Here is a 24231-nt window from a genome sequence, read left to right as displayed (position 1 = left end):
CCCGACGGCCTCCTCTGCTCAGTTCGGTGAAGAAGAAGAAGGACCACGTGCAGAAATAGAAATTTCTCCAGGGGGTTAAGTGAATAGACAGTGACTCTTGTGAATAGTGCCAGAAAGGATTCATTTGTTCGTATTTAATATATGTTTTCTGCAGGGACCCCAGTGCAAGATTTAGATTCCTTTTCTTTTGATTTTTGGCAGATCTGAATGCTCCACTTTGAAAATTCGTAGTAATTTGTAGAAATATCGTAAAATAGTAAATGAGGACTTTTTGGAATCCTTGTGAAATTCTCTATGCACTAGATCTATAATAGGGCATGTTTTAGTTTAAATATTTTGCTGTAAAAATAGATCTATGCAGCTAGGTTCCTATTACTTGCCATATCTTGTCTTTTTCATAACTGCAGTTTTTATGCTCAAATAAATGTGAAATTTTTGTGGTACTTTTCTTAAGCTACGAATCATGACTTGGTGAAAATACATGAGTTGTGGTACTTTTCTTAAGCTTTCCAAAAAGTTAAATATCATGATTTTTGGCTAAGTAGATCTTGAGTTATACTTGCTTAAATCTCTGTGGCTGTTTCTGCCCAAAACCCGAGAGGGTTTTCCTTGTTCTTATTGTGGGGCCTTCTTAGTAGTAGAATTAGCTTTAGGTGTTTACAACAAAGTTGTTTATAATTTGCTAAGCTTTATAAAAAGTCTAGAACCACATTTATTGGACATGTATAACTCCATTTATAGTGGTTTAAAGTGGCATGTCAGTTTCTGTCTATGTTTTGGACAGAGATGCAATTATTGCATTAGTTGACCCTTCTAACTATAAAATCATCTTAATATGAGAATAACAAAGTTGTAGATAATTCATGTATCTAGCTTATGTTAAAATTTGGTGGTATTTGGCCTTGTGGTTTGTGAGTTATGCCTGTTTAAAGTTGGGTTTCAGAAATGGCTGCTTTCTGTCAATTGTGGACCAGTTTCTGTAAATGGGTATAATTGACTTAGTTAACTTGATAATCATGCTAAGAGGATTAAAGATGAATTGTAGAAAATTCCATAAGCTTTCCAGATTGTCTTGTTGCATGTCTTTTGGATTAGTACAACTCCTGTTATGAGTAAAATTAACTGCTGTTGTTGCAGCCTTGACTCTATGATTGCCGTGAATAACTGGTTTGTCTTGAATGCTTATGTGATGCATCTTGTGTTACCATTCATCACATTCATACACATGCATCTTGCATCTCATCTAGGTGCGCTAGATGAACCACGTGAAGAACATGATGTTGGAGCCGAACCCGAAGACGATGTATGGAGGATCTATCCCGAAGATGGAAGGACTAAGCATGTGCTAGGACCGGAGATGTCACCATGATGGTGCAAGCTAACGGAACTGACTTGTGTCGGATCCCAGGCAAGCCCCAGAGCATTATAAGTCTCCTACTTTATAAAAGCAATTCTTTCTATATATGAGTTATATATTGTTGCATTAAGTTGTCGGAGTTGATTAAAACCGTTGATGCATTTATTACTATCCTTGCCTACCTTATTACCTTTTTACCCTGTTAGGTCGGGATCAAATAACTACTTAGCCTTGCTTAGACCGGTAGCGATCGGTAATTTCCGGTCACCTACATTTATAGGGGGTTACTAGAAGAATTTAGCTATGGAAAGAATGATATCCTGGAATTAACCATGTGTGATGGATAATTGGAGACCGGACAGAAAAGTTGGAGGCAACCAGACAGGGTTCTGGGGTGCTGTTAGTTTCCGTCTGTGTCAATTAAGGACCGACCGTTGTTGGGCCTCGGGTCATGTTGAACACATGCCTTACATTTAGCTGGCCGAATAAAGTACCTTTCGACCGCGAAGCTGGGAGATTATTCGGGCCGAGTAGATTGCCCGCAGCGCACTGTACCGGAGCAGGTGTGGTAGGACACGGGGGCGCGATGATAAGACCAAAGGGTAGTCAGTAGGCCCCCGGGTACATGTGGTTCCTAGCAAACTCGAGATTCCTGGATAGTTGACTTGGTGACCGATACCTCACTTTAGCGGGTGAGTGAGGTTTGTGTAAGGAATAAATCACCAACTGGTTAGGAATCGATTCGAATCGCCATCACTCCTGGATAGTGAGCACTTGACTCGAGTTATGGTATCGTAGTAATTATTATGGAACAAGTATGGTTATCTGGATGATATGGGATATGCTAAATCTAAGTTGGTAACTGGATGTTATTGGTTAATCAAGTGATTGCTATAGTATAGGTGCTTACCTAGATGGATAGGTCATAATAAAGATGATGCAAAGTACTTAAAATGGTTTCTTCATGATAGCTTATGCTTTTCGCAAACGAGTCAGCTAGCCCACTAAAGAAAGCCTTACATAATCCTTGGTGTCGCTTTATTTTGGTTTAAGACGGGTAAGTCTGGCTGAGCACATTCGAGTACTCAGGGTTTATCCTACCTTGTTGCAGGTGAAGTTCTCGACCTGTTGCTGATGGTGGCTAACTGCCGGTGGGCTCGGTGATTCTATACTTACTTCTCATCTATATGCTTTTGTCGGATGATGTCACTTATGCTAGCAATATATTTGGAACTTATATTAATGTAATCATTTGAAAGCTATGTTGTTTTCACTAAGCGGTTTTGAAACCCAAACTTGTACTATTATTTGTGAATCCATTTGTAATATTATTTTCCGCTGCAACCCTGCGTATGTGATGTGTATTTGCTTAATCACGCGATCTTGGTTGTGATGTTGATTTACCGAGGTCTTTTGGGACACTCGGCGGACTACCGGGTTTATATGAGTGAAAGTATGCGCGTGTCAACGTGTTAGCGGGGACAGCCGTACTTGATCTTGTATAAATTGGGCGGTTCTATCATAGCTGGTATCAGAGCGAGATTAAGCATAATACTGTCAGGTACATAGTTTTAAAAGCCAAGTTTTGGTTTTAAAAAGTCTATTTTAACTAAAACTTTAGCTACAGGCAAATTTATCAAAACTTATTTGCAAAACTATGCTAGCGACATCCTCCTTTATGCCTAGTTAAGGACTATTAGGTGGCTATCTAAGTACTAACTTTGAGGGATGTACTGTATTGCAATTTTTCTTTCGTCATCCATATGGCGTGCTATTGTATGGATGCCATTCGCTTGAATGGTACTGTATGGATCAATTGCCTCTACGCCCAGGTAAGTGTGAATTGTGAGAGTATGACCGTCCAACTGTCGATCTAGGGGAGAGTTAGCTGTGGTTACTGGAATATTTACATGTTACACCCATGTATATATGAAGGTACTTAATTGCGGGTATATTTATCGGGTAGCTATGGATATCGAAGTATATACATCTGGTGATGTATATATGGAGAGTATCTTAGTTTACTGCTTTCATTATGTGCTTATTTACCTCTTTGTGGGGATGGGCTGCAATGAATTTGCCTACAGGTATGCTAACCATGAATGCGTAGATGGAATATAGCTGACGACTAGCTATATATCGAGAGAGTACGTGTTATGCCACCGACATAGAATGTGATTGCCGCCTTAGGCTAGCAATTTCATGAGGACGAATAGGACGAGTATGCATCATGATTGTGCTTGTGCATAAATATGCTTCCCTTCCTTTGTTCTAAGTACTAAGTAACTTGTGGTTGATGTATTGCACTATCTTCCATGTGTGGAGTTAAATAAGAATGCATTGTTCCATGTTGTTTGAATAGGAAGTGCTTGAGAAAAGTGTGTGCTTAGCCTTGCTAGAAATAATTGTGGTTACATGCTTAACCTATAATGTCCTCTAGTTTAGCCAAGTGGTGGGTATGTATGCTTGTTATCTAATTAGTGCCATAGTTATCACCCCTTTTGTCCTCGGTAAGCATACGAGTGTTGAAGAGCGCTATCCTAGAACCACGTCCAAGTTTTGGTAATCTCATGGTTGTCATTTTCAATTAAGTTCTCTCTTAGGAGCCTGAGCCTGTACATGTGGTTGCTAGCCCTTGAACGTTGTGCTACGAAGACCTTTATCCATGCCTTTGCTTGACCTTCGACCCAAGCTTAGCCCCCTTCTTTGCTCGCATGTTTTGTGGTTGTCCCGCTCCTGTGTGGGAGGACCTTGCTCAAAAATCCTTGTTAGATCTCATTGCTCCTTCTTCTACTGATGAGCTGGTGCAACGCTAATCGCTATCTACCCTGCTTTGGAACCTTTTCCTCACAGATCATGTCGTTGCCTTATCAACTGAATCCTTAGTCAGTGCCTTGGCTCTGTCCCTTGAATCTTGTTTATTTTGTCTCCAACCTTCCCATGTCTCGAGATGTCTATCAGTCTTGGTCTCATGTTGTTGCTCAACATGACCGGATCTTATGATAATCTTTCATCTGGTAATCACCTTGGTAGACGCGAGGCGTGCGTGGAATTTAAACAAGAATCTCATACTTAGTTGTCTTTGGCAATTAAGCTATGTTCTCTTGCGCTGTGTTTTGATCTTCAGATTGCCTCCTTATTGATTCCTAACCTTGTGACTATCCTTGTTTGCTATCCCTCTTTTACACAATGCTTGTTCTTACAATCTAATTGGTGCCACTGGAAATTTCACTTTGGTTGTCAGTTCAGTAATGGTGTTATGATTAACATTCTATGGTGCCACGATGAAACCGAGAGCCTCCTATGGGTGCGCACACAAGGTTGTGCTGCTCGGCACGCGCTGGTATCAGGGTTGCTAGTCATGATCCATTATGAAATGACAGCTGATGTGATATTTTCTTGTGATCCTTTCTTGGTTATCTCCTCATCTCTTATCAGAAGATCAATCTATTAGGACCATATGTAGTAGAGCTTCCTCCTAATGTCATCTGGAAGATAACCTTTGAAGAACAGGTCACCAACAGGAACATAAACAGACTGCAAGAGGGTAGACAAGTGACTCTACTCGACATGACTGTCCCTGTAATGACGTCGGTCATCTAGTGAGCAACTTATGTCATTTTTGTTGGATCAGAAAGGTGCACCACACTTAAGGTTAAACAAGTTATCAGTTTGATGATAAATGGACCGAGATATTATGTGCATGCGGATCGCATAGTCGAGATCAACCATCTCTAGTGTGACCCCTTGCCTACTAACTTCGATGGCGACCATCTGTTATGCGTCAATCACAACTATTGTTGGCAAGAGTGCAGATTTAGAACTTTTAGTGTTGAGAAACAACTGATCCGTTACCAGTAGGAAAGTTAGTCTCCAGTTAGGTAACAACTCTTGGTAGCCCCAAAGGCTATGTCTCACAGAACAATGTTAGACAAAGAAACAACAAAGCTGGTCAGCAATGCAAGTACTGTCTTCTTCTCCGAGCCCGATGTCGTTAAGACAACTCCATCTTGGACAATCAAATGGGTAGTGCAAGGTACTGTATCAGCTAAGTAAGGAGCTATAGAAAGCACGTCCCGAGTTTCGGTCCGTATCATTATGTATATGGTGCTATCAAAGGATTGTTCTAGATTCTAGGGGATGAAGCACCGAAGGGTAATCAGAGACATTTCCTTATTAGGTAGGACTACCCCTCCACGAGAGTATGCATTGTGCCCTGTGAAAACAGCCCACAAGTCCAATGCTTGTGCATCGTCAAGTTGGTGTCTAGATCAATGGCGGAAATTGTTACCTAAGAAGCATGGCAGGAAGACTATAGCCTCCATCCTTGGCTAGAGAAAAGCTGCTGCTACTATGAGAAAGATTAGAGAGTGCAAAACACACACCTCAACGTGTGAAGCAAAGAAAAGGAAGAACAAGAAATCTGTCCAGCTTTTGTGACACAAAAATTGGTTATCTTCAAGCCAGCAATTAGTGACTCAAACATGGTTGGAATGGCCTCAAATTTTGGTGACCTCATTCCTCACTTAGGACAGGTCGATGCCTCAAGTTTATTGGAGTATTGGTTGAGTAAAACATCGGATTTGAGAGATATCTTGTCGGCTCGGTTTGCTGCCATTTCAGAACACAACAGTTTTGGTAGATGAATTGTTTGGATGGTCAAACGGTGTCCGTTTGAGTTGAATTTTAGTGAGTATTTAGAAGACTCATGGATCTGTATGCCTACCAAAATTCATGCATAATGGAGCTGTAGATTGTGAGTTACGAACAGCAAACAAAAGGGTATAGAATCTGCAATTTCTCTGTTGACTGTGATCATCCTTTACTTTAGAAAGTTATGTTTGCAATTGACGTCAAGATTAGCAACGCAGTCAAGGTGTTCTAGAAGTCAAAATTGTGCCCTTGCAATTCGAAAGTAATTGGAAAGGTGTCTAACCATATATTTTTCTTGGATTATGGTTTTCGAGATATTGATTGGCCTAAGAATGGAAGCCTCGATGTCAAATATAGTTCAAGAAAGCTGGTTTTGCTGCGATGCACGTCAACCCAACTTGCTGTGCAACTGCACCACAAAGGCAAATTGTGCTCAACCTGCTTGGTAGTGAACTAGTCCCTAGTTTTGTGATTACTTGCAACTTGTGTTGTCCTCCAAGCCTCGCTAACATCCTTCTACGTCAATGGTTCTCCAATGCTGACATGCCTTTGGTACCTTATATGTGTTTTTACCCAAGAGGTTGCATCAGATTCCACCCAGAATCACTGTTGCAACTTGGATCCAAAGGCTCCCTAAGGAATGATCATCGAGAATGTTGAGCCGACAGAGTCAGCTACTACGTTTACCACTCACTCAGCAGACTCAGACCATACAATATTGTTATCAAAGAAAGAGCACTGCGCACATGGAACATTATGTAGCTTTCCATCAGTTGACATTTGAGTGATTGCACCACTACAACCAGTTTGGATATTGGTTAACTAGCTTCTCATACCCTCAAAGGACGTTTACCCATTTATGATCACATCCTTTACGAGAAGTTGTGCTCAAGCCACTTTAATAGAGAACTGCTTTTCAAACCTTGGGAGCGAATATAGCACCGTTGCAAGGAATATCCATCAACCGACTGCGGTCTAGTGCAAAGTCCATAAGGTCTGTGCTATATCCACTAGGGAAGTAGATGTTACAAGTAGTTAGTCAACGCTTGAATCACTCTTTGTACATCAAGGACGAAGTACGCAGGACAAAGCTATCTTAGATTTCTTACAATGTAACAATGCTTTATGGACGCCAACAAAGGAGATTCTTCAGACAACAACTTACGACGAAGAGCAAGTATCAGAAAGTGTCGTGACCAAATTAGCCTCTCTGATACTCTGAAGTTAAGTAGCCTAATGCTATCACTGATGTTGGAAACTGGTTGACATGTTTCTCTTCCCTTAAAAGTCTTTTGCACCGAACCTCAGGACGCGATTCCTTTAAGGGGGGAGGGCTGTAACACCCCAGGTGTTTGCCACCAGTTAAGCAATGGGTTGAGCTCAAATATGGCATGTTAAGTAGTGATGGAGATGTTAGGTTAAACATATGAAAATGAGTCACCACTTAAACTTGGACCATGCACCATTGCTTACATGCTGCCCTTTCTAAAAAGTATGCTTGGGAAATGTTGGATGTACTTGTTTCATGTGTCTTGCATCAACATCCATCTATATTGATCACTGGAAAAGTTTCATGAAGTTTGGAATCAAGAAGTCACATGAAATGACAAGTTATGTCCTTGCCGGAATTGTCTTCTTAAGTGAATGGAATTATAGGTCATCAACCAAACCTTGCAACCTTGCCCAAATGACACTAATTAAACTCTACAACAAAAGTCATAAAGGGTTCGTGTTGAGCGGAGGACAAGAAAATACCTCCATCGGTCTAAAACTTGGATTTAAGCTTTACCGTGATGCTACTTTGACCTGTGTTGACCAATCACTTATAGTGCTTGCATGGAGTTGCACCTTAAATCAAAGTTGAAGTTTGAGTAGAGTAGAACAAACTTTGTTTAATGGTCAAGAGCTAGATCAGCTTTGAAGCAAGTCAAACCGAGCCCTCAAGTTGGAATCCATGGCTGTTTTGGAGCTCAAAAATTTGGCTAAGTCCCTAATGGACTGAAACTGAGATTTCAGTTTTCGTTTACCCTTCTTTGGAGCCTTGTATCTCTCCAACCAGGCCAAATCAGACTTTGACGCTTTAAGAAAAGTTGGAGATGTCGCGTAGATCTAGAACTTTTATTAATAGAGTTTTTGTTAACTCGTCGTGGTTTAGGAGTTACGGAGGCACGAAATATGGGTTTCAGTGGTATGTTTGAGGTAGAATTGGAAATTTGAAATTGATGAACAGTGGCCGACCGATGCTCAGGCGCTGCTGGCCGCGTATTGCACTGCTCGCGCCGCGTGGCTCCGCTGTGCTGTGCCCGTTCACCACCTCGCCTCCATCTGCTTGAAAAGCCGAGCACTCGCCCTCCTCCCTCCTGCGCTCTCATTTCTCCCTTGCTCTCTGCTGTTTGTGCGCGGCCGCGTCCGCCACAGACGGCCGGTAGAGCTCGCTGCCACCGCCGCTCGCTTCTTCATCCTCGCAGCCAATCACCGCACAGCCAAGTACGGTAGAGCCTCCACCGCAGCGCGGCCACGGCCCTCCTTCGCAGCCAGCCGGCAAGCCCCAACGCCGCCCCTCTGTGGCCGCTGACGCCCCTCTCCAGCCGGCCAAATTGGCCACCGGCCGGTCCTCCCCGACGGCCTCCTCTGCTCAGTTCGGTGAAGAAGAAGAAGGACCACGCGCAGAAATAGAACTTTCTCCAGGGGGTTAAGTGAATAGACAGTGACTCTTGTGAATAGTGCCAGAAAGGATTCATTTGTTCGTATTTAATATATGTTTTCTGCAGGGACCCCAGTGCAAGATTTAGATTCCTTTTCTTTTGATTTTTGGCAGATTTGAATGCTCTACTTTGAAAATTCATAGTAATTTGTAGAAAAATCGTAAAATAGTAAATGAGGACTTTTTGGAATCCTTGTGAAATTATATATGCACTAGATCTATAACAGGGCATGTTTTAGTTTAAATATTTTGCTGTAAAAATAGATCTATGCAGCTAGGTTCCTGTTACTTGCCATGTCTTGTCTTTTTCATAACTGCAGTTTTTCTGCTCAAATAAATGTGAAATTTTTGTGGAGTTCTACTAAGGCGATTGTTGTTGTCTGGTAAAAAGTTCAGGAGTTTAGGATTTATAGTTTAAGAGTTATAAAAATAACAAATGCCCTGTATTGCTTTGCTTCTACTCTGAACAGTTCTACATGTTTGAATTAATTGGCTTAGTTATGTTATGAATCATGACTCGGTGAAAATACATGAGTTGTGGTACTTTTCTTAAGCTTTCCAAAAAGTTAAATATCATGATTTTTGGCTAAGTAGATCTTGAGTTATACTTGCTTAAATCTCTGTGGCTGTTTCTGCCCAAAACCAGAGAGGGTTTTGCTTGTTCTTATTGTGGGGCCTTCTTAGTAGTAGAATTAGCTTTAGGTATTTACAACAAAGTTGTTTATAATTTTATAAGATTTGTAAAAAGTCTAGAACCACATTTATTGGACTTGTATAACTCCATTTATAGCTATTTAAAGTGGCATGTCAGTTTCTGTCTATGTTTTGGACAGAGATGCAATTATTGCATTAGTTGACCCTTCTAACTGTAAAATAATCTTAATATGAGAATAACAAAGTTGTAGATAATTCATGTATCTAGCTTCTGTTAAAATTTGGTGGTATTTGGCCTTGTGGTTTGTGAGTTATGCCTGTTTAAAGTTGGGTTTCAGAAATGGCTGCTTTCTGTCAATTGTGGACCAGTTTCTGTAAATGGGTATAATTGACTTAGTTAACTTGATAATCATGCTAAGAGGATTAAAGATGAATTGTATAAAATTCCATAAGCTTTCCAGATTGTCTTGTTGCATGTCTTTTGGATTAGTACAACTCCTGTTATGAGTAAAATTAGCTGCTGCTATTCCAGCCTTGACTCTATGATTGTCGTGAATAACTGGTTTGTGTTGAATGCTTATGTGATGCATCTTGTGTTACCATTCATCACATTCATACACATGCATCTTGCATCTCATCTAGGTGCGCTAGATGAACCACGTGAAGAACATGATGTTGGAGCCGAACCCGAAGACGATGTATGGAGGATCTATCCCGAAGATGGAAGGACTAAGCAAGTGCTAGGACCGAAGATGTCACCATGACGGTGCAAGCTAACGGAACTGGCTTGTGTCAGATCCTAGACAAGCCCCGGAGCATTCTAAGTCTCCTACTTTATAAAAGCAATTCTTTCTATATATGAGTTATATATTGTTGCATTAAGTTGTAGGAGTTGATTGAAACCGTGGATGCATTTATTACTATCCTTGCCTACCTTATTACCTTTTTACCATGTTAGGTCGGGATCGAATAACTGCTTAGCCTTGCTTAGACCGGTAGCGATCGGTGATTTCCGGTCACCTACATTTATAGGGGGTTACTAGAAGAATTTAGCTATGGAAAGAATGATATCCTGGAATTAACCATGTGTGATGGATAATTGGAGACCGGACGAAAAAAGTTGGAGGCAACCAGACAGGGCTCTGGGGTGCTGTTAGTTTCCGTCTGTGTCGATTAAGGACCGACCGTTGTTGGGCCTTGGGTCATGTTGAACGCATGCCTTACATTTAGCTGGCCGAATAAAGTACCTTTCGACCGTGAAGCTGGGAGATTATTCGGGCCGAGTAGATTGCCCACAGCGCACTGTACCGGAGCAGGTGTGGTAGGACACGGGGGTGCGATGATAAGACCAAAGGGCAGTCGGTCGGCCCCCGGGTACATGTGGTTCCTGGCAAACTCGAGATTCCTGGATAGTTGACTCGGTGACCGATACCTCACTTTAGCGGGTGAGTGAGGTTTGTGTAAGGAATAAATCACCAGCTGGTTAGGAATCGATTCAAATCGCCATCGCTCCTGGATAGTGAGCACTTGACTCGAGTTACGGCATCATAGTAATTATTATGGAACAAGGATGGTTATCTAGATGATATGGGATATGCTAAATCTAAGTTGGTAACTGGATGTTATTGGTTAATCAAGTGATTGCTATAGTATAGGTGCTTACCTAGATGGATAGGTCATAATAAAGATGATGCAAAGTACTTAAAATGGTTTCTTCATGATAGCTTATGCTTTTCGCAAACGAGTCAGCTAGCCCACTAAAGAAAGCCTTGCATAATCCTTGGTGTCGCTTTATTTTGGTTTAAGACGAGTAAGTCTGGCTAAGTACATTCAAGTACTCAGGGTTTATCCCACCTTGTTGCAGGTGAAGTTCTCGACCTGTTGCTGATGGTGGCTAACCGTCGGTGGGCTCGGTGATTCTATACTTATTTCTCATCTATATGCTTTTGTCGGATGATGTCACTTATGCTAGCAATATATTTGGAACTTATATTAATGTAATCATTTGAAAGCTATGTTGTTTTCACTAAGCGGTTTTGAAACCCAAACTTATACTATTATTTGTGAATCCATTTGTAATATTATTTTCTGCTGCAACCCTACGTATGTGATGTGTATTTGCTTAATCACGCGATCTTGGTTGTGATGTTGATTTACCGAGGTTTATGTGAGTGAAAGCATGCGCGTGTCAACGTGTTAGCGGGGACAGCCGTACTTGATCTTGTATAAATTGGGCGGTTCTGTCATAGTCCCCATCACCCGGCCCCAGAGCACGAGCACCTCCTGGTCTGCCTCCGACCGAGCCTTTCGCTCTGCCTCTAGGGCCTTACGCGCCGACTCTAGGGCATTCTACGCCAACACCAAAGCGGCCCACTCCGGCTCAAGGGCCTTCAAGGACTCTCGCAACGCCACCTTGGTGTTCGCTAGGGATGTCTGCAACCCCGCCTCAGTCTCCGCCTAACGGGCCTTCGCCACCTCGAGCCCTTGCTCGGTGGCAGTCGCCCGCTCGGCTGCACACTGCCCCTTTGCCCGCACCATGGCCGCCTTGGCCACCCGGTCCTAGGACTCGTGATGGGCGAACACTAGCTGACGCTCAAGCTCAGCCATCTGGGAGTGCTCCATTCGGAGAAAGCAGGACTTTCGGGATGACGTCCCCTTCAATCTCTACAAAAAACAAGCATGCTAAGGCAACCAACAAAAGATCCAGAGGTCAAGGACAAGTATGCAAAACTCACCTCCGCGGCGAGCTGCAGGTCGACCTCAACTAACTGTTGAGCGGACTTAACCCGCTCCTAGGCGTCTCCGAGCCTCGCTGATAGGTTGGCAAGTTTGGACACCGCAGCGTGCCCTTGCTCCCTAAGGATGTCCCAGAGCTGACACTCCTAGGAATCTCGGAGAACGAACCACACCTTCACCAGGTCCTCAGGGCAGGGCCACTCTAGGTCCCCCTCCGGCAGCCCACCAGAGGGCCCAGCATCTGGCTGGACCACCGCCAGCTCCCACGATGACATCGGCGGCTCCACTGCATCATCCACCTCGTCATCGTATGGGATGTCCACCACCTCCCTTGCGTGGACCTCCACCGGGCATTCCGACTCCATCCTGCCCACGTGTTCCCCCGATGCCTTTGGCGCCGACCATGAAGGTGAGCCATGTAGCCCTCCGCCTGGCGAGGCAGGGAGCTCGGTCTCCCTCTCCTCTTCCACCGCGGTCGGTGGAGGAAGGGCCGCGAGGGTTACTTCTGACGCGACCCCCACCGATGGCACCGGAATCACCGCCAGTGCCACCATCGCCTCTGCCATGGTAGCAGCAACCACCCCCAGAAGGGAAGGGCTCACCGCCGCCACCCTGTTCCCCCCACCGCTCGCTGCGGCATGCTACAGGGTGGTCCTCCATGCCTCCTGCACGGGAGTTGGGGCGATGCTCAACCCCATCATCTCCTAGACACTGATAGAGGGCATGGGTAAGTCGCACTTCAAAGAGACCCAACAGCAAAAGTTTGGAAAGAAACGAAGGAAAAACCTACTGGGAGGTGAGTGGGACGACTCTAAAGGTAAAACCCGATGCCGACGGGCCTGCAGGGCACGGGCCGCCCCCGGGCTGCGACCCGCGCCCCTCACTTCAGCCAGGGATGGAGTCATCCCAACTGGCTCCTGCCCGGCCTATAGGTCGTCGTGCCCCTTAGCTCGGGACTCCCCGACCGGAGTGGGGGGCGGGGCATCCTTCGGCTACGAGTCGCGCGACGCGCGGGCGCCAGTCCGCTCCTTAGATCACCCAGCTTGATCGACCACGTCCGTGGTAGGTGGGACCTCCCTTGGCTACGAGTCGCGCGTTGTCACCCGTCCCGGCGATGCACAGGTGCCAGTCCGCTCCTCGGACCACCCGGCTTGCTTGGCCACATCCGCCACAGGCGGCGATGGGACCAATGACGCGGTAGCCACCATGCGCCGCGCGACCTCTAGCTCATCACTAGCGGATGTCGCCGCAGGGTCGCGACGCTCCGCCGAGGTCACAACAACCTCCTGGCTCTCCTCCTCCTCAGAGAAAACCATGTCATCCACATCCATGGGATCCTCTGACTCAAGCTCGAACTTGACGTCGCTCTTCCTCTCCCCGACCTTCATGCGCCAGGCAACCTCCTTCTCCTTCTTGTACTTCTAGTGGGCCACCTCGGTCTTCTTCTTCTTCCTGGTGTCTGCTGCCTCCTTTTGAGTGGCCTACTTGGCCACGCCCTCAGGACCCTTGGGAAGGTGCGGTCGGGACTTGTAATTTTCCAAGCCCCTGCGAAACGTGTGACTCCCAATCAAAAAAAATATACATATAGGAAAAACTAAGGAAGACATGCGCGCTAAAGAGAAGGGAGCATACCAGGGTGGACTCGATCGAGGAGTTGAAAGGAATGGACCTCCCTTCGACCCTCTCTCTGGGCTTCAGCTGCAGCACCCGGCCAAGGCGACTCTAGACCTCGTTGTCCAGTAGATCCTTCGACGACGCATGGTCCGGGTCCGACGGGCCGCTGTACAGCCACATCCGTAGTGTCCTCTCCGCCAATGGCGTGACCTAGCGACGATACAGGGTGTGGAACACCCGCACCCCTTTAAGGCCATGCTTTATGAGCTTCCGGAGCTCCTCCTCGATGACCCCCACCTTATGCTTCTCCTTTTTTGCACAACCCCATGACCAACTATCCTGCTTCTCCGGCCTCCCACCGGTGAACACTAGGAATGGCGCTGCCGCTGGATTCCTGATGTAGAACCACTCCCCATGCCACCCCCGGTTGGAGTCATAGGGGAGGTATGCGGGATAGGAATCTCCCACACCCGGTTTTCTCTATAGGGTGAAACCCCCCACCGGCATGACCTTGGTCGGGTCCCCCATCGTCAAGGCTCTCGGGGAGAAGAGCCACCGAGAGAAATCCGCATGCGGCTCCATCCCGAGGAAAGCCTCGCAGACGGTGATGAAACCGGTGATGTGCAGCACCCCCATCGGATTAAGATGTTGTAGCTCCAAACCCCACTCGTTAAGGAGCTCGTGCAGGAACCAGTGCGCAGGGTATCCTAGCCCGCGCTTGTGGAAGGTGAGGAAGGAAACCACCTCGTCGGACCGAGGTTGTGGGGACTCCTCCTACCTAAGAACCCTCTAGTGTGCCACCTCCTTCGGTGGCAGAAATCCCTTCATGACGAAGGACTTCAACACCGACTCCCTCACGGTGGATGACCTCTAGTCCAACATAGCGCTCCGAGGATCCATGAGTTCTTCTCTTCTCGCTCTCTCCCCTTTCTCTCCTAGAAACCATCGCAGCTCTCAGGAACGCTCATGGCAAGAAGGAAGAGGAAAGGCGGCGGCAGATGAGGAACTAGCTAAAGAACAGGGCGGAAACCCTCTCCCTTCTCCTACTTAAGGAAAAGGGAATAGCAGTTAGGAAAGGGCGCACCGATCGAAGGCAAAACGGCGGAGCGAGAAACTCTCTCCCTCTCCCATTTAATGCAGATAAGACACACCCTGACCGACGAGATGTGCCCTGCTCGACGGAACAGCTCCTGATCAGACAGGATGTGGCCTAGATAGGGTCCACCACTACCGCACGCTGGGCACGAAAACCGAAGTGCCACTGCACGCGGGTGGCTCCCCGCTTTCCCAGGCCAGGCCTGGAGAAACCCAAATGAGATCTCCACCGAGGGAGATCATCGGGCCCCCAAGTCGATCGAAGCACTTAGGATTGACACCAAGAGACTAGTAAGGAAGTGAAGGGGCGCCCCATGTAGGCCATGCCGACTCCGTCACGAACGATGAGCATGGGTCCCGGTCGGACATTTCCGACTGGAGCTCTCCGAACCTCGTCACTCAAGTCATCAAGGTAAAAACTACAAGCCCCCTCTATTTCCTTATAATCATTTCATACATCCATACGCACATTCATTCCATATGCCCGTGCCTCCTGGACGATTCGGGCCCTGAACCGCCCGAGGGCTCGGGAACTAAGCATCGCACGTGCAGCGAAATGCATCACAACGCTCCGTATTGCGTCACGAAGCGGTGGTTGCCTCATTCAACATGAGCAATCAACAGAGCTAGGGGAGAAAATCATAGATGAGCCCCATGTGGCCCTCACCTGGTCTGGCAGACTGTGTCATCTCAACCATCTCGTTTGATCCTAAACCTCTCACCAAGCCCACAGAATCTCCATCGAGGGGAGGCCATTTGGCCACCTGGGTCAGTCTCCGGAACGACCCAGGCATCTGCCGGGTAGCAGGTAAAGGAGTAGTGGAATGTCACAAGAGGGCTATGCCGACTCCGTCACGAACGACGGACCCGGATTCTGCTTGTTCACACCCATTAGCGAACTCACTGAGCGCGTCACTCGAGCTCGAGCGATCGAGACAAGCGACAAAACTCAGCCCCTCCGGTTGTGAGGAACCGAGGTTGGGGTAACGCACATAACTCACACCGACCCCTACTAAAGCCCAGCAAGCCTCGGGGGCCCAAAACACCTAGGTCTACGACCCCGATCTCGCCCCATCCGGCTACGCTTCTGACTACGCTCCAAAAACACCAGGGTCCGTGACCCCGATCTCGCCCCATTCGGCTACGCTTCCGACTGTGCTCCAAAACACCTAGGTCTATGACCCCGATCTCGCCCCATCCGGCTACGCTTCCGACTGCGCTCCAAAACACCTAGGTCTGTGACCCCGATCTCGCCCCATCCGGCTACGCTTCCGCCTGCACTCCAAAACACCTGGGTCTACGACCCCGATCTCGCCCCATCCGGCTATGCTTCTAACTGTGCTCCAAAATACCTGGGTCTATGACCCTGATCGCGCCCTGCGACTCAGACTCACCTGATCCCACGGCCCGCACCAACGCTAGGATCAATAAGCTCTGTCTCGTCCAAACTAACTACCTCACCCGATCCCATGGCATGCACCGACGCCAGGATCCACGAGCTCCCTCTCCCCCAATCTCTCGAGCGACTAAAACACCTTGGCTGCACAACGACGCCCTGGTTAGAACAAACTCCATCTCAAAACTAAAAACACGCACACACGCCTGCTAAACCAAACACCCCCAGACGGTTCTACCCGAACCACCCGGGGGCTCGGGGACTACACCCGCGGGTGCGCTCACACGCACCCGCTGGCAAGACAAAAATCCCTCGGACGATTCTACCTGAATCACCCGAGGGCTCAGGGGCTCCTGTCGGGTTCATAGACCTGGGGTCCCTTAGGGACCGGCTTCCACGCTGGGGCTCGGCCCAAACAGGTAGCACACAACTTGTGGGCCGGCCCAAGAGTCTAAAACAACAGACCGGAAGGGCGGTCCAGTCACTGACCGGAAGGTCTAGACGAAGAGGAACGGCGCCCGCTCGTCAACTACTTTGGCCCACCTCTCCGACCGGAGTGCTCACCTCAGACTCCAGCCACCTCCGGACGGCCACTCTGATCAGAAGGCCAGGCCCAAAGTGCTACTTCCGACTCTGACCCCGCGTCACCGACCGGGGGGCACAAAAACCCTGCTCACCACTCTTCCTCGACTGGCGCGGCCAGAACCGACTAGGGCCATCTGACCGGGGATGCCCACTCGGAGGAACCAGGGGCGAACGGAGAAAGCAAACCAGGGCGCATAAGTCAAACCACGATACCAGGGACCATACCCTGTACACATATAGGAACATTACTCTGCAAACACCCTAACACAAATAGTATTGTAGGCGCCGACATTTTCCTCTACAGTATTGTAGGTGCCGTTAAAACTCCCATACGGTAAGGCTGGACGTGCCTCCAGGTACCGATAATGTTGTGGGCGCCAGGATTTACCATATGGGGTGAATGTGGCAGAACCTCCTAAATTATAGGGCCCACATGCACCTGTCACTATCCAATGACCTCTGACGACTATGCATATGTTCCTGGTAGCTTAAGAAGACTGTCGAGTGTCCTCAAAGAACCCCGAATCATCCATGATTTCTGAGCAGGATCCCATTATAGAGTCATTGCAGTATTACAACATTTATTCAAATATCTACATCAGAGTAAAATAGCGGAAGTCTTACAATAACTTAGTTTACAAACCAGTTATTTCAAACCTTACAAACTAAGTTCGATAAATATTGCAAACCATAGTAGTGGAGTGGCATTAGTAACATAATACAAAACACACAATAAAAGTACCCTGCCCAAGGGTCACATATTCACTTATCATCATCGATTTGAACAACAGTCATGCAGCACGGTCCAAAGCAGACCTGCTCATGAGGCTCGCCTGCAACAAGGGTCAACAAACCCTGAGTACAAAAGTACTTAGCAAGACTTAACCGAAGTAAAAACTGATAAGACTCAGGAATGCAGGCTCAGGGGTTCAAGGTATGGCTTTAGCAATAAACAAAGTTCTTTTGCGTAAAAGCTCTCTATCAAGATTCTTTCTTTCAACATTTATTTGTTCATAAAAATCATATATGAATCTGCCATGATCCGTAATGAGACCATGAACTTCATATCAAACTCTTTCTCAAATCTAGCTCAAGTTTCATTTATTAACTACGATGATGAACAGTGAGTTGAGTCTCCATAACCGAGGAGCAACGATGATTCGAACCGATTATAACCCAGCTGGGGATTCCCGACCACACGACATATGCAGGTCCCTGACCTACATAGATCAACCTGCCCTCAGATCCTCTAAAACAAGAATGGGTCCGCGCCACCCGAGAATACAGTACTCCACCAATCCAGCCCATTGCCACGTGGGTACACGCTATTCTCGCCATCTCTCCACTCCCAGTGCGCGAGTAGCTATTCTCATAATAGAATAGCCAAGTTAAGGCTTACCGGAGTATGTGGCTAGTACTATAAAGTCTCACCTCATGCAATTCAACAACGGACGGTTCTTAATCGACACAAGCGGAAAGAACCCGCTCACAAGACCTCCATGTCTTATGGCTCTCCCACACTGAGTCCGCCCGGTCTAGATTTATTACTCCACATGCTCATATCTCATGATAACATAAGTAACCAATCATATCAAAATCCCATGTAATTCTCACAGGTGACAGGTAATCACCCGACATTTATTTGTCTAAGCATGGCTAAGCATAATTAATCATTCTCGGATTGAAACGGGTAACAAGGTGGATATTGAAAAACAAGGTTGGTAGTGCACCAATTAGGTTTTCACTCAACTCCTAATCACTTAATGCAGTACTGAAAAGCAAAAGCAATAAAAATTTGTAAAGCACAAGGTAGGTTTAAATGCATCTGGGGCTTGCCTTGATTAACTGAAAAGTCAGGTTTTGGAGACGTTCCACAGATATCAAATCCGACCTCAACAGACGGATTAACTTCCTCCACAACTTGATTGACTACCACGTTTTCGCTTTCGCTCACTACACGTAGTAACAATGCCATGTTTAATATGATGCGAGATATAAAACATGATGCTTGACGATGGATGCAAAAAAATTTAACTTGAATATAACTTTCCTTCGCGGTACAGTTGCAAACCAACAACTAACTAAACTTTTTCATAAACCCAAATACTTACTTTAAGTACCAAGAATTATTTTATACTAATGACTCAAGGTCATCACTCAATCCAAAATTCAAACAAAACCTAAGTCATTAAGGTTTACTATTTGTTTCACGAATTAATTATTTAATTCAAAATTATGAAATAAATCAACTTTCTCCAAATGAGCTCAAAAGTTTTGTAAAGGTTCATCACATGATAACTAAGTGGCAAAACAATTTTCATAATTTGTGGATAATTAATTAAGCCTAGAAAAATCATGGAAACTCATTTATTAATTAATTAGAGCATTTTTTATCACATTCAAAATGTACTGAAAATCAACATTTAATATTTTTTCTAAATAGTCGACATCACATAGAGGTCACACAAAAATTTTCATAATTTTTGGTGCTCTATTTAATTCTACACAAAAATAACAAAAATATACACTATTCATCCATTTCTGAAAAAGAAAATTTCCATTTTAAAACCCACGGTCACTGACATCGGGGTCCCACCTGTCAGCACCATTCCCCGCACACCACAGCGACGACCGCGGTATGATCACCGGTATCTCGCCGCCGGTGAGGTCTCCGGCCACGACGAAGGTACCAACACATTCCCCACGTCACAACGCATCGATTGGTGGCAAAAACTAAACCAATTACGGTGAGGTTCAAGCTTGACGTCGGCCATGGCGGCCACGACGGCGTGGCTATGCTATGCTGGCGAAACAAGGTCAGTAGAAGTTAAGCAAAATGCTGGGGAAGAATCAGGAGCTCACCCCAAACACACTCGAGCAGAAATCTGGACCGGAGGAGCAACAGAGAAGCGGGTCGACGATCACAGCAGTCACAGCGGCGCAAACTATGTCGACAGCGGTGTTCCAGTGGCTGCGGTGGATAAAAGGATCAATCAACCAGGCACAAAGCATCACGGCAACATGGCGAATCTGGAGCTACACAGAGCAAGAGCAAAGACGCACCGTAGAGTGCTGGCCACGGTGACGTGCACTCGATGGCGGTGCTGCCGGCCGCGAGGAAGAAAGGCGTGCACAACGATTTCCCGGCAGAGTCAAGCTTCAAGGGCTGGTCGGCTGGGTGTGCAAGGAGCAAACGGAGCTATGATGGGCTTTGCTGCGACTGGTATGCGCTATGGCGACGGCACAAGCTCGACGGATCAACGGCGGTGGCGTCGGGAAAAACAGAGGAGAAGAACGGCAAAAAATGGCGACGGTGAAGACCTTATAGCGCGGCTCAGAAGCAAGAGGAAGCCATGCAGTAGCCTTCTCCACGCCAGCGCGAATCCGAACATGGCCACAAGCGCGCCTGGAAGACGTCGGAAGCTCACCGTCGGTGAGGTGTCGCTCGAAGACACTGTTCACAGAAATTACCGAATTGCCACTCGTCTATTTTCCCAAATTACTCCCAATTTTGTATGGTAACTCAAAAATCTCCAAAAATAAAAGTTGTTCCAAACTCAAAGTTATACAACTTTGCTTTAATAACCATACTCTAATTCGGTCTACATTTTAAAATGCAAGTTTAAAATCAAAAGGGGACACTTTAAGTACATAACGCCTTTTCAAATTACTTCAAATTTTATATAACAACTTTGAAAACTTCAAAAACCAACTTTGTACACCTTAACAAGCTCTACACTTTTGCTTTTAGGCTCAAGCCCAAAATGTGCTTAAATTTTGAATTGAGTTTTCCAGGGTAAAACTAATTGCTGGAAATTAGGGTTTTTAGAAATTCAAATCAATACCAAAGTTTGAACTTGATTCAATCCACACAAGTCAACACATATAACATAAAGGTAAACTTGTTTTAGTGTATGCATATAAAAATTTTCACTAACATAAAATGATGTGCAATGCATATGATGACATGATAGGTTTTAGTATTTAAAACACCCGAGGTGTTACAATCCTTCCCCCTAAAAGAAATCTCGTCTCGAGATTTAAAGTCCAAGGGTAAGTAAGGGAAAAGGAAATGTGTCAATCCAAAAACATTCAAAATCTGTTCATAAAACAGCTAAGGTCCTTTTACAAAACATGGTTCATAACAACAGAGCACAACAAACATTATTCTATATTGCCACAAGAAACTATGGAAACTGTTCTAACAAGAAATCTTCGGATTCCCAAGTAGCTTCTTCTTCAGAATGTTGATTCCATTGTACCTTGTAGAACTTGATTGTCCTCCTTCGAGTGACACAGTCTTTCTGATCCAGAACTCGGATAGGATATTCGGAATAGGTCAAATCAGGTTCAAGTTCCACTCCTTCAACCTCAACATTCTGCTCAGGCACTCGAAGACACTTCTTTAATTGAGAAACATGGAACACATCATGCACAGCTGAGAGATGTTCTGGTAACTTCAAGCGGTATGCCACCTTTCCATACCTCTCTAAAATTTGAAATGGTCCAATATAACGAGGTGCCAACTTGCCTTTAACACCGAAACGGTTAACTCCCTTCATTGGTGATACCTTCAGATATACAAAATCTTCCTTGTTAAACACCAATGGTCTACGTCGTTTATCTGCATAACTCTTTTGTCGAGACTAAAAGGGACCATGACGCCTAAGAGGGGGGGGGTGAATTAGGCAACTTAAAATTCTAACTCTGAACTAAGGCCTCTTTTTCTACTCTAGCAAAACCTATGCAAAAGATAAACTATATAAATGTGCAACTATGGTTTTGCTAGTATGTTGCTATCTCTACCGCAAAAGCAATAATGTAATCAATGTAAATGCGGAAGCTTAAAGAGCAAGGTAGAGATATGCAAACTCCCATCGATGACTCCGGTATTTTTACCGAGGTATCAAGAAGCGCGCAAGCTTCCCCCTAGTCCTCGTTGGAGCCCCTCGCAAGGAATCCCTCGCAAGGGCCAAGCTCCCGGTCGGGTAGCTCTATGGATAGCCTCGGGCCTTCCCCACGCACAAGTGGGTCTCCGACGTGCCTTCCGGCAAGCCTCTCCCGGATGCTCCCCGCCATCTTCACTATCAAGCTTCCGGCCGAAACGCCGCGGGCCTTGTTCCCTCCGGTACACGGTGGCGGCCACACCACAAACGCGGTTGGTGTGATCTCGCAAGACTTCATGCCCCTCCGATGTACAACACTTGTGCTCGCAAGCACGGGGTAGCAAGAGGTATGCAAACCTCACTAAACACTAGGCCTAAATCTAGAGCAAGTGCATAAGCGGTGGTCTAATCAACCTAAGCACTTCGCAAAGCACCTACGCTAATCACCTAATAAAACACTAAGCACTATGCAAGTGGAGATCACTAAAATGGTGTATCAACACCCTTGGTATTATTCCTCAGCTCCACACTTTTCAAATGGTCGGTTGGGGGTTGTATTTATAAGCCCCACTGAGAAAGTAGCTGTTGGGGTCGAACTCCCACAATTCTGCTACTGAGTGGACACAGAATCGTCTTGACCGGACGCGTCCGGTCGTTCCGACCATTGAGCCAGCAATGAACTGATCGGACGCTGTCCAGCGTCCGATCGCCTACAACCGGACGCGTCTGGTCACAGATTTGCTGCTCTGGAACCTTACTGTACTCGATCGGACGCAGCTGTCCAGCGTCCGGTCGGTTGCCGCCAGCGTCCAGTCCAGTGTCCGATCGCCTGTCTGCCGAGCCACTTGCCCAGCGTTCGGTCATAGCGTCCGGTCGCTTATCCAGCGTCGGTCCAGCGTCCGATCACCACAGTGAGCTCGTTTCTTCGTGATCTTGCGTACGGCTTGGTTCCAATCTTCAAGCTTGGACTTTGCTTGATATCTTGGGTCTTCTCTTGTGCTTCTAAGGTCTTTCTTATGGTGTTGATCATCGGATCATCACGTCGCCTTTGTCCAAGTTACATCTTGCACCCTATTGAACTACAAAATAAATACTTGCAAATTCATTAGTCCAATTTAGTTGTGTTGGTCATCATACACCAAAATCCAAAGTAAATGGGCCAAGGGTCCATTTTCCTTACAATCTCCCCCTTTTTGGTGATTGATGACAACACGACCAAAGCAAGCAAATAATAAGAATTTGAAAATTAGAAACTACCTACTTGCTAGGATGCAATGCAAAGGGCAAGTTTATATGATATTAAAATAATACCAATTGTAAGATACTATACCAATTGAAAGACTAAGGATAATCAATTAAAATCAATTGAAAGCTTATCTTGCCCTTGCAAATGTCCCCATGTGGCATTATGGATTAAAGCCTAGCTTCCTACAAAGTTTTCTATTACTTAGACTAATCCATAATCCACTTTTCTCCCTTTTTCGGACCATTACTACTTAGATATCAACTAAATGCTTGTCTTTGGTCCTTCAAATTCTCCCCCTTTGGCATCAAACACCGAAAAGGAAGACATTAGTAGCACAAGGGAGGGTCAAACTTTGTGAACCAATTGAAGGATTTGTTTAGCGTGGAATAGGTCACAAAAATTGACTATCATATTATATAGACTAAGCTCCCCCTAATTTTATGCATGCATATGGTAGAAAGCAAAGCAGATGCATAATTTAGCAAATTATTGCACAAGGGAATTTAATCTATGTAATGCATGGAGAAAGCATATAAGTATCAAAATTTGAATCGACATGATGATACCAAATGAAGTATGATGCTTAACTTCGGGGACTCCATTTTCCTTGCAATGAGACTACTACACACATGATAGGCTTGAAAAGGTGTTAGTCTCAAAGCATCCAACTTGTAGATAATCCTCCCCCTAAATTTGTGCACACAAGTGTGGAATACTTGTAGGATTTGTGCACGTTGATTTTAGAACCAAAATACCATTTGAAGATGATATTTGGGAGAAATTATCTACAATTTGGACTATGGCACATATTAGATAAATAATTATAAGACAAGCTATGTGCCGTGCTTCTAAACAATTTTAAACCATGTAGGTTTGCTCCAAGGATTAGAAATGAAATCGAGCAAGCCTACCATAAGACATACCTATTGTATGCATGACAAAGGATTTAAAAAAGCAAATGCAAACATAGGTATGAAAGATAACTAGATGCTTTAAGAATATACCAATTGAAAAAACAATGCCAATTGAAATAAATACTAATTGAAAGTAATGACATCTAGTTACCTATCATGGGAAGGGGAATTTGGGTCCATAGTATTCACTAACCCACTTGGCAATTACTTTGTCCATCATGATGCACCCCATGAAATGCACCCATACTTTTGCCAAGTCTCCAAATTCCCCGACGTCCATCGGACTACTCACTTCCCTTTCAGGATCCAAACCTTCTTGGTGCTCTTTATGTTGGAAATGATTTCCTTGGGCACCCAAAAGCATTTGACCCCATTGTTGGCTTGCTTGTTC

This window comes from Miscanthus floridulus, chromosome 13 (genome assembly GCF_019320115.1).
Source record: "Miscanthus floridulus cultivar M001 chromosome 13, ASM1932011v1, whole genome shotgun sequence".
Classification (NCBI taxonomy): Eukaryota; Viridiplantae; Streptophyta; class Magnoliopsida; order Poales; family Poaceae; genus Miscanthus; species Miscanthus floridulus.
The sequence above is the reverse complement of the archived record's forward strand: the minus strand, read 5'-3'. Positions refer to the sequence as shown.